Consider the following 12,083-nt stretch of genomic DNA (forward strand, 5'->3'; position numbering starts at 1 on the left):
CATACTAAATACAAGCAAAGGCTGTCTTATTCATGACTCATGTGACAGTACTAGAATGGAACGTTTTTATAATACGTCTTTGTGTCTTTCTAAAAAATAGTACAGAGTGTTTTAAATTTAAATCATATAATTCCATGACCCAGCCTGGGATCAAATGTAATTTCTATCAGACAGTAGCCGAGGATTAAAACACTACACCAGCACTGCCTCTGTACACACAGCTTGACAGTATTATTAAAACACTACACCAGCACTGCCTCTGTACACACAGCTTGACAGTATTATTAAAACATTACACCAGCACTGCCTCTGTACACACAGCTTGACAGTATTATTAAAACATTACACCAGCACTGCATCTGTACACACAGCTTGACAGTATTATTAAAACATTACGCCAGCACTGCCTCTGTACACACAGCTTGACAGTATTATTAAAACATTACACCAGCACTGCATCTGTACACACAGCTTGACAGTATTATTAAAACACTACACCAGCACTGCATCTGTACACACAGCTTGACAGTATTATTAAAACACTACGCCACCGCTACGTCTATTCACAGTGTGACAGTATTTTTTAGGTTTTCTGAAAATTTTCACTTTGAATCATTGACATTTATTGTCTGAATAATCGGTGTTCAGTCATTACTACCTGTAACTGCCTTCAGTTTTTGAAAGTCAGCTTTTTGTCTTCTTCAGCTCAGTTTGATGAACTGAATTTAGTTAAAAGTGACTTTACTGGTCTTCCAAAAGACCCACCAACATGTCACAAAAACTTCCCAGGTATTACTAATGCACCAGTCCTGAATGAGACAGCCCTAGTTTTCAGTATGAACGGTGGGTGTTAGTGCCGAATTAGTGACATGTGAAGGTGTATGCACGTAGAACTGCTGAGCCTCAGGGAATGGGCTGATAAGCCTATATCCAAAGCCCAACCATAAAAACACCCTCTTTCCTCACGTAACAGTTATGGACACTGATGTCTTCCTCTTATGGCCCATCTTAAAGTTACCATTGCTATTGCTGTGTAAAAACAACAACAACAACAGTCCAGAGGAAATATTGGTAACTTTTAGCGTAGCAATGACGTTTTGAGGAAAGCAAGTAAACAGTCACTTGAAGTAGGTATACACACTATTAGACTTCATAAATATTTTACAACTTTCTGTGACTGTATTTAATGTTGACATACTTAGACATATTCTCATTGGTATAAGGGACTTTGCAACCATTATTCCCACGTGAATTATTACGCATATAAACGTTAACGGTCTCAGGCTTCTATGACACTCCCAGCTGGATAAAGGTGTGTGCTGTTACCTAAAACAGAATATCAGAATTTATCCAGTCATGAAAGAGGTTAATGGTGACAGTATTAACTCTCTCACCCACCTCGGACTCACACACAGATTAAGGAACGTCGTTTGGCGCGAGTTGCAGTAGAATAACATAGTGGTTTCAAACATGAGAGGTTTTATATTCTCTGGTTTTAAATATTGACATGGTTTACATCAATAACATCAGAGAATATTGTGGTGTGTAATGTGCAAAACTATTTACGAAGGAAGAGGCGTCACAAGAGCTGGTAAGCCTAGGGGAATACCGCTGAAGTTATAGTAATTGCAATAGGTACTGTGGTTAAAGTGATGACATGAGTATAAGACTGAATGTGCCGGAGTTGGCACAGATGAATATGGCAGAGTCACGGCCAATAACAGGTTAGAACAAAACAGCAATAAAACAGTTAATACCAATTCCACGGTGGATGACTTCATTCCCGGCACCGAGTTCGGGTGATCTGGTGGGCCATTGATAAACTGAAATATATAGAGCAGGAATAATATCCCTCCCTGTTGTCCCACAAAATAATAAATTTAAAAAGGTGCTTCATTCGGCCCCAAATGCTATCATGGCTGAAGCGATATTATTTTACTATCTGGACAGTGCGTAGTAGATTTGCTTTTACATCAAATATTCCCTTACAGTATTTTATACTGGACTGGCTATCTGTGTAAGTGTTCAGTACTCTGTCTATGTATCTGTCTATCTATCTACTTGTCAATCTACCTATCTATCTATTCATTAATCTGTCTATCTATCTATTTATCAATCAATCTATCTATCTATTGATTAATATGTCTGTCTGTCTGTCTGTTGCATGTCTGTCTGTTTGTCTGCCTGTCCTTCCGTCTATTTATTTATCTACTCATCTATCAATTATTCTATCAGTCAATCAGTTAATCTAAATCTAATTTGAAGTAAACTGTCGGGTAAAGGTCTATCTTCCTCATTACTTATTCAAGACAAAACTGAAGTGTTGCATCCATCTAAATGATCTAAGGCTCGTTACATACAGTAGTAATGTTGGGACTATCATACTGTCATGCAGCGATTCCATTACCCTTGTAGAATTATTATGCCTGGTAAAACACAGGATTTCCTTCTGCTGTGAGTCATGGGAGCCTGAGAGTGTTACTGTTGTTACTATTAGCTCTCCATTGGTTGGCTAATTTCAGATGATTTTATTAGCTAAGCTGGAGCACAGGAGCCAGTGAGTGTAAATACAGTACTGTCATCATTAACCACCACATTATCGGGACGACTCTAGTGTTCTATTCAGGGTGAAGTGAGACGATTATTTTCAGCCTTGACTGAGACTTGAGAGCTGAGTGTTACTAAAGGAACAGTTAACGACAATATTACCGCTCTACATAATTTCCATAACACTTGCATAATTAATACCATAGTCTAGTATTAATGTAAAGATGGCAACTTTAAGTCAAGCTGAAGTAGGCAGAGTATAGCAGCATATCCTAGTGTTAATATCCTGTTACGGCTCAGCATTCAAGATGGATAGATGGCAATTATAGGCCAAGTTAAAGTGTGCAGAGTATTAAGTCATAAACACCAAGATAGGTAGGTATATTACAGCATCACAAGCTACAGGAGAGGTAGGAGGGTAGATGAAGTAAGGTGCACCGGCCTGGCACTCCACTGCTGCTGTGCCCAGTTCAAACCTGCACCCCAGTATACTGTATATCACTATTTTCTTTTCTTCATTTTATCTTTTCCTTCTTGTTTTCAAATTTCCTTGTCTCATTTTCTTTCCTGTTTTCATTTTTTTTTTTTTTTAACCCTTCCTGCATGTCTCTTGTTTCTTGTGTTTTTTCTTTCTTTTTGTTCCATCGTTTTTATATGTCTCTGCTTCACATTGTTCATTCGTTTTTTCTTCTCACTCATTTTTCTTTCGTTCTTACTTTGTTTCTGTCTTTCTCTCTCCACTATATTAGCACATCACAAGGTTGTAAAGGTAGGTGGGGAGATGAAGTAAGGTGGAGCGGCCTGGGCCTTTACTGCAGGTGTTCCCAGTTATTATTTTTACCAACCATAATTCATTACCCTTATTTTCCTCTCCCTCTCTTTATTGTCTCTCTCGTCTCTTTGAGTCACGATTTGTTTCATTCTTGCGTTCCTTATCTTCTTCTTTGATCCTAAATTTCCATCTTTCCTCTCGTTGTCTTCCCTTTTGTTCTTTCTTTTTTGTCCTTTCTTTCTCCTTTTGATCCCTTTTGCCAACTTCTATTTTCTTATTACCAGTGTTCACTTTTTATTCAATTTCCTCTTCTCTCTCTTCCCGTCGTTCTATCTTTGTTCTCATTTTGACTCAATTTCATCTCTCTCTCTCTCTCTCTCTCTCTCTCTCTCTCTCTCTCTCTCTCTCTCTCTTATTTAAACCTATTACATAAGTATTATTACATAGTCTTAAAGCCTCACTTTGGCTCATGGGGCTATTTGAAAAGACTGAACTTAAAAAATAATCATGTTACTTGGTTACAATACAGTAAATTAAAATAATTATAATACTTGGTTACAATACAGTAAGCTAATCTAATGTATCTTCTATTTTTACTATTAGAGTTATATAATAAAAATAAATTGGCAAGTATATGTTTATGCTTCATTATTTTATGTGGGTAACAGCAGCGGGGTAGGGAGTGTTTTTCTCCATCTATTTGCAGCCAGCTTTACTTGGTGTGTAGACATCCTTGTTACACCAGGTGTGGCTGCCGTGAAACTATTCCACAGACGTGCAGTCCTGGCTGTGTAGGTTCGCTGATGCTGTGACGTGTGTGAGCGAGGTACTGCCACACGTTCATCAGTGGTTTGCGCCGTTCTTGTGACCCTTGGAGTGGTGGAAGAAGGAAGACACAGTGGAGCCAGGTGGGGAGTGTGCTGCACCTGAGCCTTGTGACAGACCACAAGTGCTGACACATCCCGACGGTGTTCCAGGGATGTTATGCTGGAGAGACTTGGCTGGTCATTGTCTGTCTCCATCAGTCGTACAACACGACACTGTACTGCATCCAGTCTCTTCATGTGTGTGGCAGCATAGACATCCACGACAAGACTCCATATTCCATGTAGGTTCTGATTTGAGCCTTGTATAGTGTGTTGATACCCCTTTCATCAAGGCTGCCTGCCACCCTGCGTAGGGCAGCCACCCGCTGGGAGGCCTGTCGGGAATCAGCATCCACGTGATGGTCGTATCGTAGCTCATGGTCTACCGTTACCCCCAGAATTTTTATTTGATTCTGGATTGGCAGACTCCTGCCTCCAAACTGCAATGCTTCAGACAAGGCCTCAGAGGCAGCTGGTAGGACCGGGATATCACCATCACTTGAGTCTTCTCTGATGCAAAGTTGGCCTGCCACATCTTTCCCCACTCTTCCACCAGCTTCAATTGCCTATTGATGACAGTGATAGCACGTTGGCTGTCACCACGGCAGTAGGAGTAGGATAGTGTGCAGTCATCTGCATATGCCTTCACTGCTGGTAACTGTCGGAGAAGATCGTCAATACACAAATACCACAGGATAGGCCCCAAAACTGAGCCTTGTGGAACCGAGGCTCGTACAGGTGCTGGTCTGGAAGTTCGCCCATTGATGACCACTCGTAGAGTCCTCCCCTGAAGGTAATCTTTCATTAACATCAGCAGGCTGCCTTGGATGCCCTTGGCCTTGAGTTTTTCGATAAGGCCTGAGTGCCATACTCTGTCGAAGGCCCCAGCAATGTCTAGGGCTACCACAATGGTGTCCAGGCCCTCATCAAGGGAGTTCTGCCAGTCTTGTGTGAGGAGGAGGAGAAGATCTGAGGTTGAACGTCCAGGTCTGAAGCCAAATTGTTTCTCTGAGTGGAGATTACTGTTTTCCTATTGTGCACAGATGGTTGCAGCCACTACCCTCTCAGACACCTTGCCTATGACAGAGAGAAGAGAAATGGGCCTGTAGTCTCTCTCTCTCTCTCTCTCTCTCTCTCTCTCTCTCTCTCTCTCCGTTATAATACAACAATTAAACAACAAGCGAAGTAGGAGCCAAGGTGCAGTAAGGCTGAGCAGACTGACATTCTAACAAAGGTGTATCCAGTTCAACCCTGCAGTATTCCCTTGCTCGTTTATATATATATATATATATATATATATATATATATATATATATATATATATATATATATATATTGTTACGGAACAGAGAGAGATAATGAACACTTCAAGTGAGAATACTAAAATCACTACTGTCCCGCAAAGTTCCAGGTTCAAAACAAAAGAGTTAGGTAAAATTACAAGTTAAAGTTTAATGCTCAAACTAACAACTAAACATTCAGGACTCATAAGGATAATGTAATGGCAAAAAACAGGTTAAATATATGGTTAACTGCAATAGCCTCTATTAACACGAAATTAGCAAGAGTAAATTTATCTAAGTCAGCCCTGATAAAATGAGAAAACCGGATAATGCTCAGTTAATGCAAGATATATTATTACAGATACAAAATATTATTAATAATGGCTGACATCAAAAACTCCACATGAATCACAAAAACCTCACCAGGCCTACGAATTAACACCTTATGCTATACAGTACAAGAAAAAAATGTAATAACACTTATACTCAAATTACACAGCAGCTAGATGGTTGGAGACTTCCTGAGCACTCACAAAAATAATAACAACTGGACAGGGGAGGACAGAGATGTGAACAAAAAGAGGAGTAGATCTAAGTGGCAATTAATGCAGAGACTGAGCTCATTATATAGGGGCCGGCAGAGCTTAATACAACTTGTAAGAAGGACGTGCAAATGAAACCATAGGGGACAAAGAGTTGACACTCCTGCTCTGAACAACAGAAAGAATGACTTGCCAGTATCCCTTTAACAAATCAAACTTACTTATGTACCTAGCCTTTCCGATCTTGTCTGTGCAATCTTCCACACGAGGGAGAGGGTAAGTGTCTGTTTTGGTTATCTGATTAACACGTCTGTAGTCGATGCAAAGCCGCTGTGACCCACCTGGCTTAGGGACTAGAGTGACAGGAGAACTCCACTCGCTCTGACAGGGCTCAATCATCTTGTGGTCCAACAGGTAGCCAAGCTCCTTCTGGATGAGAGGAACTTTCACTGGGTTCACACGGTAAGGAGGCAGTTTAATTGGCTTTGCGTCTCCAACATCGACATTATGCATCAACACAGTGGTTCTTCCTGGAGTGGCACGGAACACTTGCGGGTACTCCTGCAGTAATGCCGAAAACTCCTGCCTTTCCTCTGGAGCTAGATGAGAAAGCTTAGTCTGGAGATCATTCATGATATCAGGATTCTTCCCCAAACTATCACTCAGGCTCATGCTGCATGGGAGAACTTCACTTGCAGACTCGGGTGGAACAGCTACAGTGCAGACTGGGTTATTTTCGTCCTGCCTGTGATATAACTTTAGCATGTTGATGTGACAAAGTTCCTTGTTCTTTCTACGATCTGGTGTGGCGATGACATAGTTGACATCACTGAGTTTCTTCTCCACGAAATAAGGACCACTAAACTTGGCTTGAAGAGGTTGCCCATGCACCGGTAGCAGAATCAAAACCTGATCTCCTGGCTGAAAGTGGCATAACCTGGACTTCTTATCATACCAAGTCTTCATCTTCTCCTGAGCAGCTCCTAAATTCTCTCTCGCCAGCTGTAAAGCAGAAGACAGCCGTTCTTTGAACTTCATCACATATTCCTGCAGGTTGACGTCATCTTCCTCCGACAGCCAGCATTCCTTGAGTAGCTTAAGGGGTCCTCTTACTTCATGGCCAAACAGTAGTTCAAAAGGTGAGAAGCCCAGTGATTCATTTGGAGATTCTCTTGCGGCAAATACAACGAATGGAAGACCTTTATCCCAGTCTTTCTGATGTTCCAAACAGTATTTCTTGAGCATCGATTTGAGTGCTTGATGATATCTCTCCAACGCTCCTTGGGTCTGGGGATGGTAAGCTGAAGACGTGATCTGGGTGATGCCCAACTCTTTCAGAGACTGCTTGAAAACATTTGACATGAAATTACTTTCCCGGTCTGACTGTACCTCCTTGGGCAGACCAAACTTGGTGAAGAACCCTAGCATTTCCTTAACCACGTTCTTTGCTGAGGTATTTCTAAGTGGAATGGCTTCAGGATAACGAGTAGCCATATCAATCAGGGTCAACACATAAGAAAATCCTGAAGAAGTCTTAGGAAGAGGGCCCACAATATCCACCAACACACGGGTGAATGGCGCCTCAAAAGGAGGAATGGGAACTAGAGGTGCAACCTTTTCGGTCTGATTACACTTCCCCACAACTTGACAGGTGTGACAAGACTTACAATACCAGGAAACATCTCTGAAGATACCTGGCCAGTAGAAGTGTTTCAAAATGCATCCCACAGTCTTCCTCACTCCAAGGTGTCCTGCCAAACTGGAATCATGAGCCACTCTAATGATATCCTGCCTACAAACATGAGAGATGACAACTTGATGTACAACCTCCCATTCACAGTTGCCTGATGCTGTTGGGGGTCTCCACTTTCTCATAAGTACTCCTGACTTTATATAATAACAAGTAGAAGCACCAGCTGACACTTCCTCACTGCAAGCAGAGTTAGCTAGACCTTTCAACTCAGGGTCAGGAACCTGCAACTCAACCAACTCTTGACGAGACAAATTATCAACACTACGGGGTACTGCCTCATCTGGTAAGTGGTCCAAATTAGCAAGAAAAGTGTCAGCTAGGATAACATCATCATCATCATTATCCTCTAAATCACCAGTAAATTTAGACTTAGCCCTAGTGACAGCACATGCAGAGAACACATCAGGGACATCACAATCCTGGGTCGCAGTCACTCGTTCACTGGACAACTGAGGAGCTGGACACACTTGACTTCCACCAATATCATTTCCGAGTAAGAAAGTTACACCTGACATTGGGAGTGTCTCAACGAACCCAACCATAACGGAACCATTAACAAAACCAGACTCTAAATTCACTCTGCACAGAGGGACAGAGAAGTAATTATTCCCTACACCTTGTAAGATTACAGTTTCATCAGAGGAATTAACATTAGAGCCTAGAACACTGGTCAGCATAAGGGATTGGCAAGCACCTGTATCACGATATATTTTAACTGATTTCCTGTTATTACTGTCCAGAGGACTGACAAAACCATCAGACAGGAAATTAGCACATGAACTCTTGAGAGTGTCACCCACGTTACTGCTCAAAAGAGGAGCTCCATCTTTACCCCTCAAAGCAGGTTCAGTTAACTCAGTTAAAGAATTCTGGGAACTCTCAAGGGTGGACACTAGACCAATTGACTGAATATTTAAAGACTCCTTTTTGTTCACATCACGATGTCTCCTGAAACATTTCTCCGTAGTATGACCAAGCTTACTACAATAAGTACATTTACTTTTCTGAAATCTAGAGGTGAAGCTGGTATTTACTTCCTGAGAAACATCATCTTTATTCTCTTTCCTGTTACCTGTACTCTGAGTAGAGGCAACGTACTTACTCTCAGCTTTCCTTTTTTCTTTAGAATATCTCTTGTGAGTGAGAACATATTCATCAGCTAAAACTGCAGCATCAGACAAATTATCTATTCTTTTCTCATCAAGATATAGGCTTACATCTTTATTAATACACCTTTTGAAGTCCTCCAGCAAAATCATCTGCTTAAATTTATCAAAATCAGAATCCACATTCTTAGAATTTAACCACTGCTCTAACAGATCTTCTTTGATTTTTGCATACTCAACATGGGATTGCTTATCTTGCTTATAAGTTGTCCTAAATTTTACTCTATAGGCTTCAGGAACAAGCTCATAGGCCTTAAGAATCAAGCTCTTAACTATATCATAATTATCAGATTGATCCTGAGGCAAAGATGCATAAGTTACTTGAGCTTTACCGGTGAGAACAGTTTGAAGGAGTACTGGCCAATACTTTTTGGGCCAATTAAAACCTGTAGCTACCCTCTCAAACAACTGAAAATACTTTGTTAAACCAGATTCATTAAAAGGAGGGACAAGTTTAACATTTTTAGGCACATCAAAATCATCAGAGCTAGATGATCCAGTTCCACCTTGTTTCATGCAATACTCATGGTCGGCCTGAATCCTAGCTAGTTCAATTTGTGCCTGAGCCTGTATCTGTACCTCCTGAATGCGAGCATTTGCCTGAAATTCAGCCTCCTGAATACGAGCCTGACACTCAGCCTCCTTAGCAAGAGCCTGAAACTCAGCTTCCTTAACCCGAGCCTCCTGCAGAGCTAGCTGTAACTTAGCTATTTCAATCTGCGTTTGCTCATTTGGAGGAGTTACATTAAACAAGCTTTTATTAATCATGCCAACAATTTGATCTTTAGAATGATGAGAGTGAACTGCAATTTCCAATTGTTGAGCAACAAGCTTAAGTTCATTCTTTGTTCTGTTTTCTACATCACACACTGTTAGCACATTTGACAAAAAATCTTTGGCTTCATCAAGCGTAGTAATAGTAGACATCATCAATAAATCACAGTCGCAAAATATCAACCAATATCCTTATGATAATACCCTGAATATCCTGATGAGAGGTCGCCAAATTTATGTTACGGAACAAAGAAAGATAATGTACACTTTAAGTGAGAATACTAAAAATCACTACTGTCCCGTAAAGTTCCAGGTTCAAAACAAAAGAGTTAGGTAAAATTACAAGTTAAAGTTTAATGCTCAAACTAACAACAAAACATTCAGGACTCATAAGGATAATGTAATGGCAAAAAACAGGTTAAATATATGGTTAACTGCAATAGCCTCTATTAACACGACATTAGCAAGAGTAAATTTATATTAGTCAGCCCAGATAAAATGACAATACACTGGATAATGCTCAGTTGAGGCAGGATATATTATTCGAGATGCAAGATATTATTAATAATGGCTGTCATCAAAAACTCCACATGAATCACAAAAACATCACTAGGCCTAAGAATTAACACGTTATGCTACACAGTACAGAAAAAAATGTAATAACACTTATACTCAAATTACACAGCAGCTAGATGGTTGGAGACTTCCTGAGCACTCACAAAAATTATAACAACTGGACAGGGGAGGACAGAGATGTGAACAAAATGAGGAGTAGATCTAAGTGGCAATAATGCAGAGACTGAGCTCATTATATAGGGGCCGGCAGAGCTTGATACAACTTGTAAGAAGGACGCGCAAATGAAGCCATAGGGGACAAAGAGTTGACATTCCTGCTCTGAACAACAGAAAGAACGACTTACTCTACTATAAGGGAGGAGAAGGGGGGAGTGAGGTAGAACACGGAAGCTTGGTCACTATGGAAGCCACGAGGCGAATCGTGATCAAACATGCAGCATACTGTACGTTAGAATTACACAAAGGATGATGAAATCATAGGCTATGTAACAAGACACAGACTACCACAGTACACACGTCTTTTAAACACCGAAAAACTTTTCCCTGGTTATGGGGGAAAATAATACTACACATTTCCTACATGTTATAAAAGCCGACAAAACGGGTGGTGAATGGGGCCTGGTTCTGGGGTGAGCATAAGAAAATGAGAATGAGGCCCAGATTGCCGTGTCTGAATGAGTGTGGATGTAATAATAACTGGGATATTTTTTTATTTACTGTGCACGACAACAGGCATAAACTTAATAGTCTGTTCCTTATGGCCCATTCGGCCGCCTACGTGCCTTACGCACCACTCTGACACTAATACTCACCGTCCATATTGAATGCATGATAGACTAGGCTGATTTGGGACTGGTATAATGCTATTCGAGGGGGTGTTTCTGTGAAATTGGTGAAGTATGTGTTACCGGTTAATTAGGCTGTGAGATAACTGAAGTATGTTTTAAATGACAATTGCTATAACAAAGCAGAGAGACACAAGGTGAAAGGAATGTGAGAAGAGGTGCTTTGAGATGCAAGGGAAAAACGTCTGGGATGAATGATAGAGTAAGAGCAAAGGTTGGCATTGTAGTATTGATGAGACGTGAGGTGTGAGACGGTGTTTGTGAAGGGGAGGGGGATGATATTGCAAGACTGGTTCAGCGTGAGGTGAAAGTACTATAGCTAATGATGAGTGCATGACAGTCTTGTTGTTGTTGTTGTTGCTATTGTTCATCAACCCCAGTCTGTCTAGCTCAGCAGACTCATAGACCAAAGGCAAGCAACCTCCCCAGGAGGGTCGCTCCATGCAGTCAAGTGATGTTCCCTTGTGTGTTGACAGTGCATTGCCGAAGCAAAGCGTGGCTAAAAGTATGGAGGTTTGGTTTCCGGCTGGATGCCGCTTTTGAGTCTCTACACTTAGTTAACAGGGGCACTATAGCTGACTCCACTACATACCGTGATCTGATTATATGGCTAAGACCCAGCATTGTAAATGGTTTTCTGAGTTATAGGAAACCAGTAGACTTGTCACTCTGTGTAGAGCCACCTGAAGTGGAAAGAAGAGTTACAAAAGAAAAAAAAAAAGGAATGGTGGAAGTAAGCAAGGAAGGAAGGACGAAGGGACTAATCAGTAACCAGCACAAAGCCATAAATGGGCTATACTGGTATGGCACTAAGCCTGGCGTTGAAGTGGTTTTCGTGATGAAGCAGTTTAGTGATGAAACGGTTTAGCGTTAAAGCACAGGGAGGAGCGGTGGAAGGGTCAGTGTCAATGGGAGGTCCCTAAACTGTCTATGTGATAATACCAAATATATAACCTGAT

The sequence above is a fragment of the Coenobita brevimanus genome, chromosome 27, assembly GCF_032717465.1.
Source record: "Coenobita brevimanus isolate Jiangsu-jjx chromosome 27, ASM3271746v2, whole genome shotgun sequence".
In the NCBI taxonomy this organism is placed as follows: domain Eukaryota; kingdom Metazoa; phylum Arthropoda; class Malacostraca; order Decapoda; family Coenobitidae; genus Coenobita; species Coenobita brevimanus.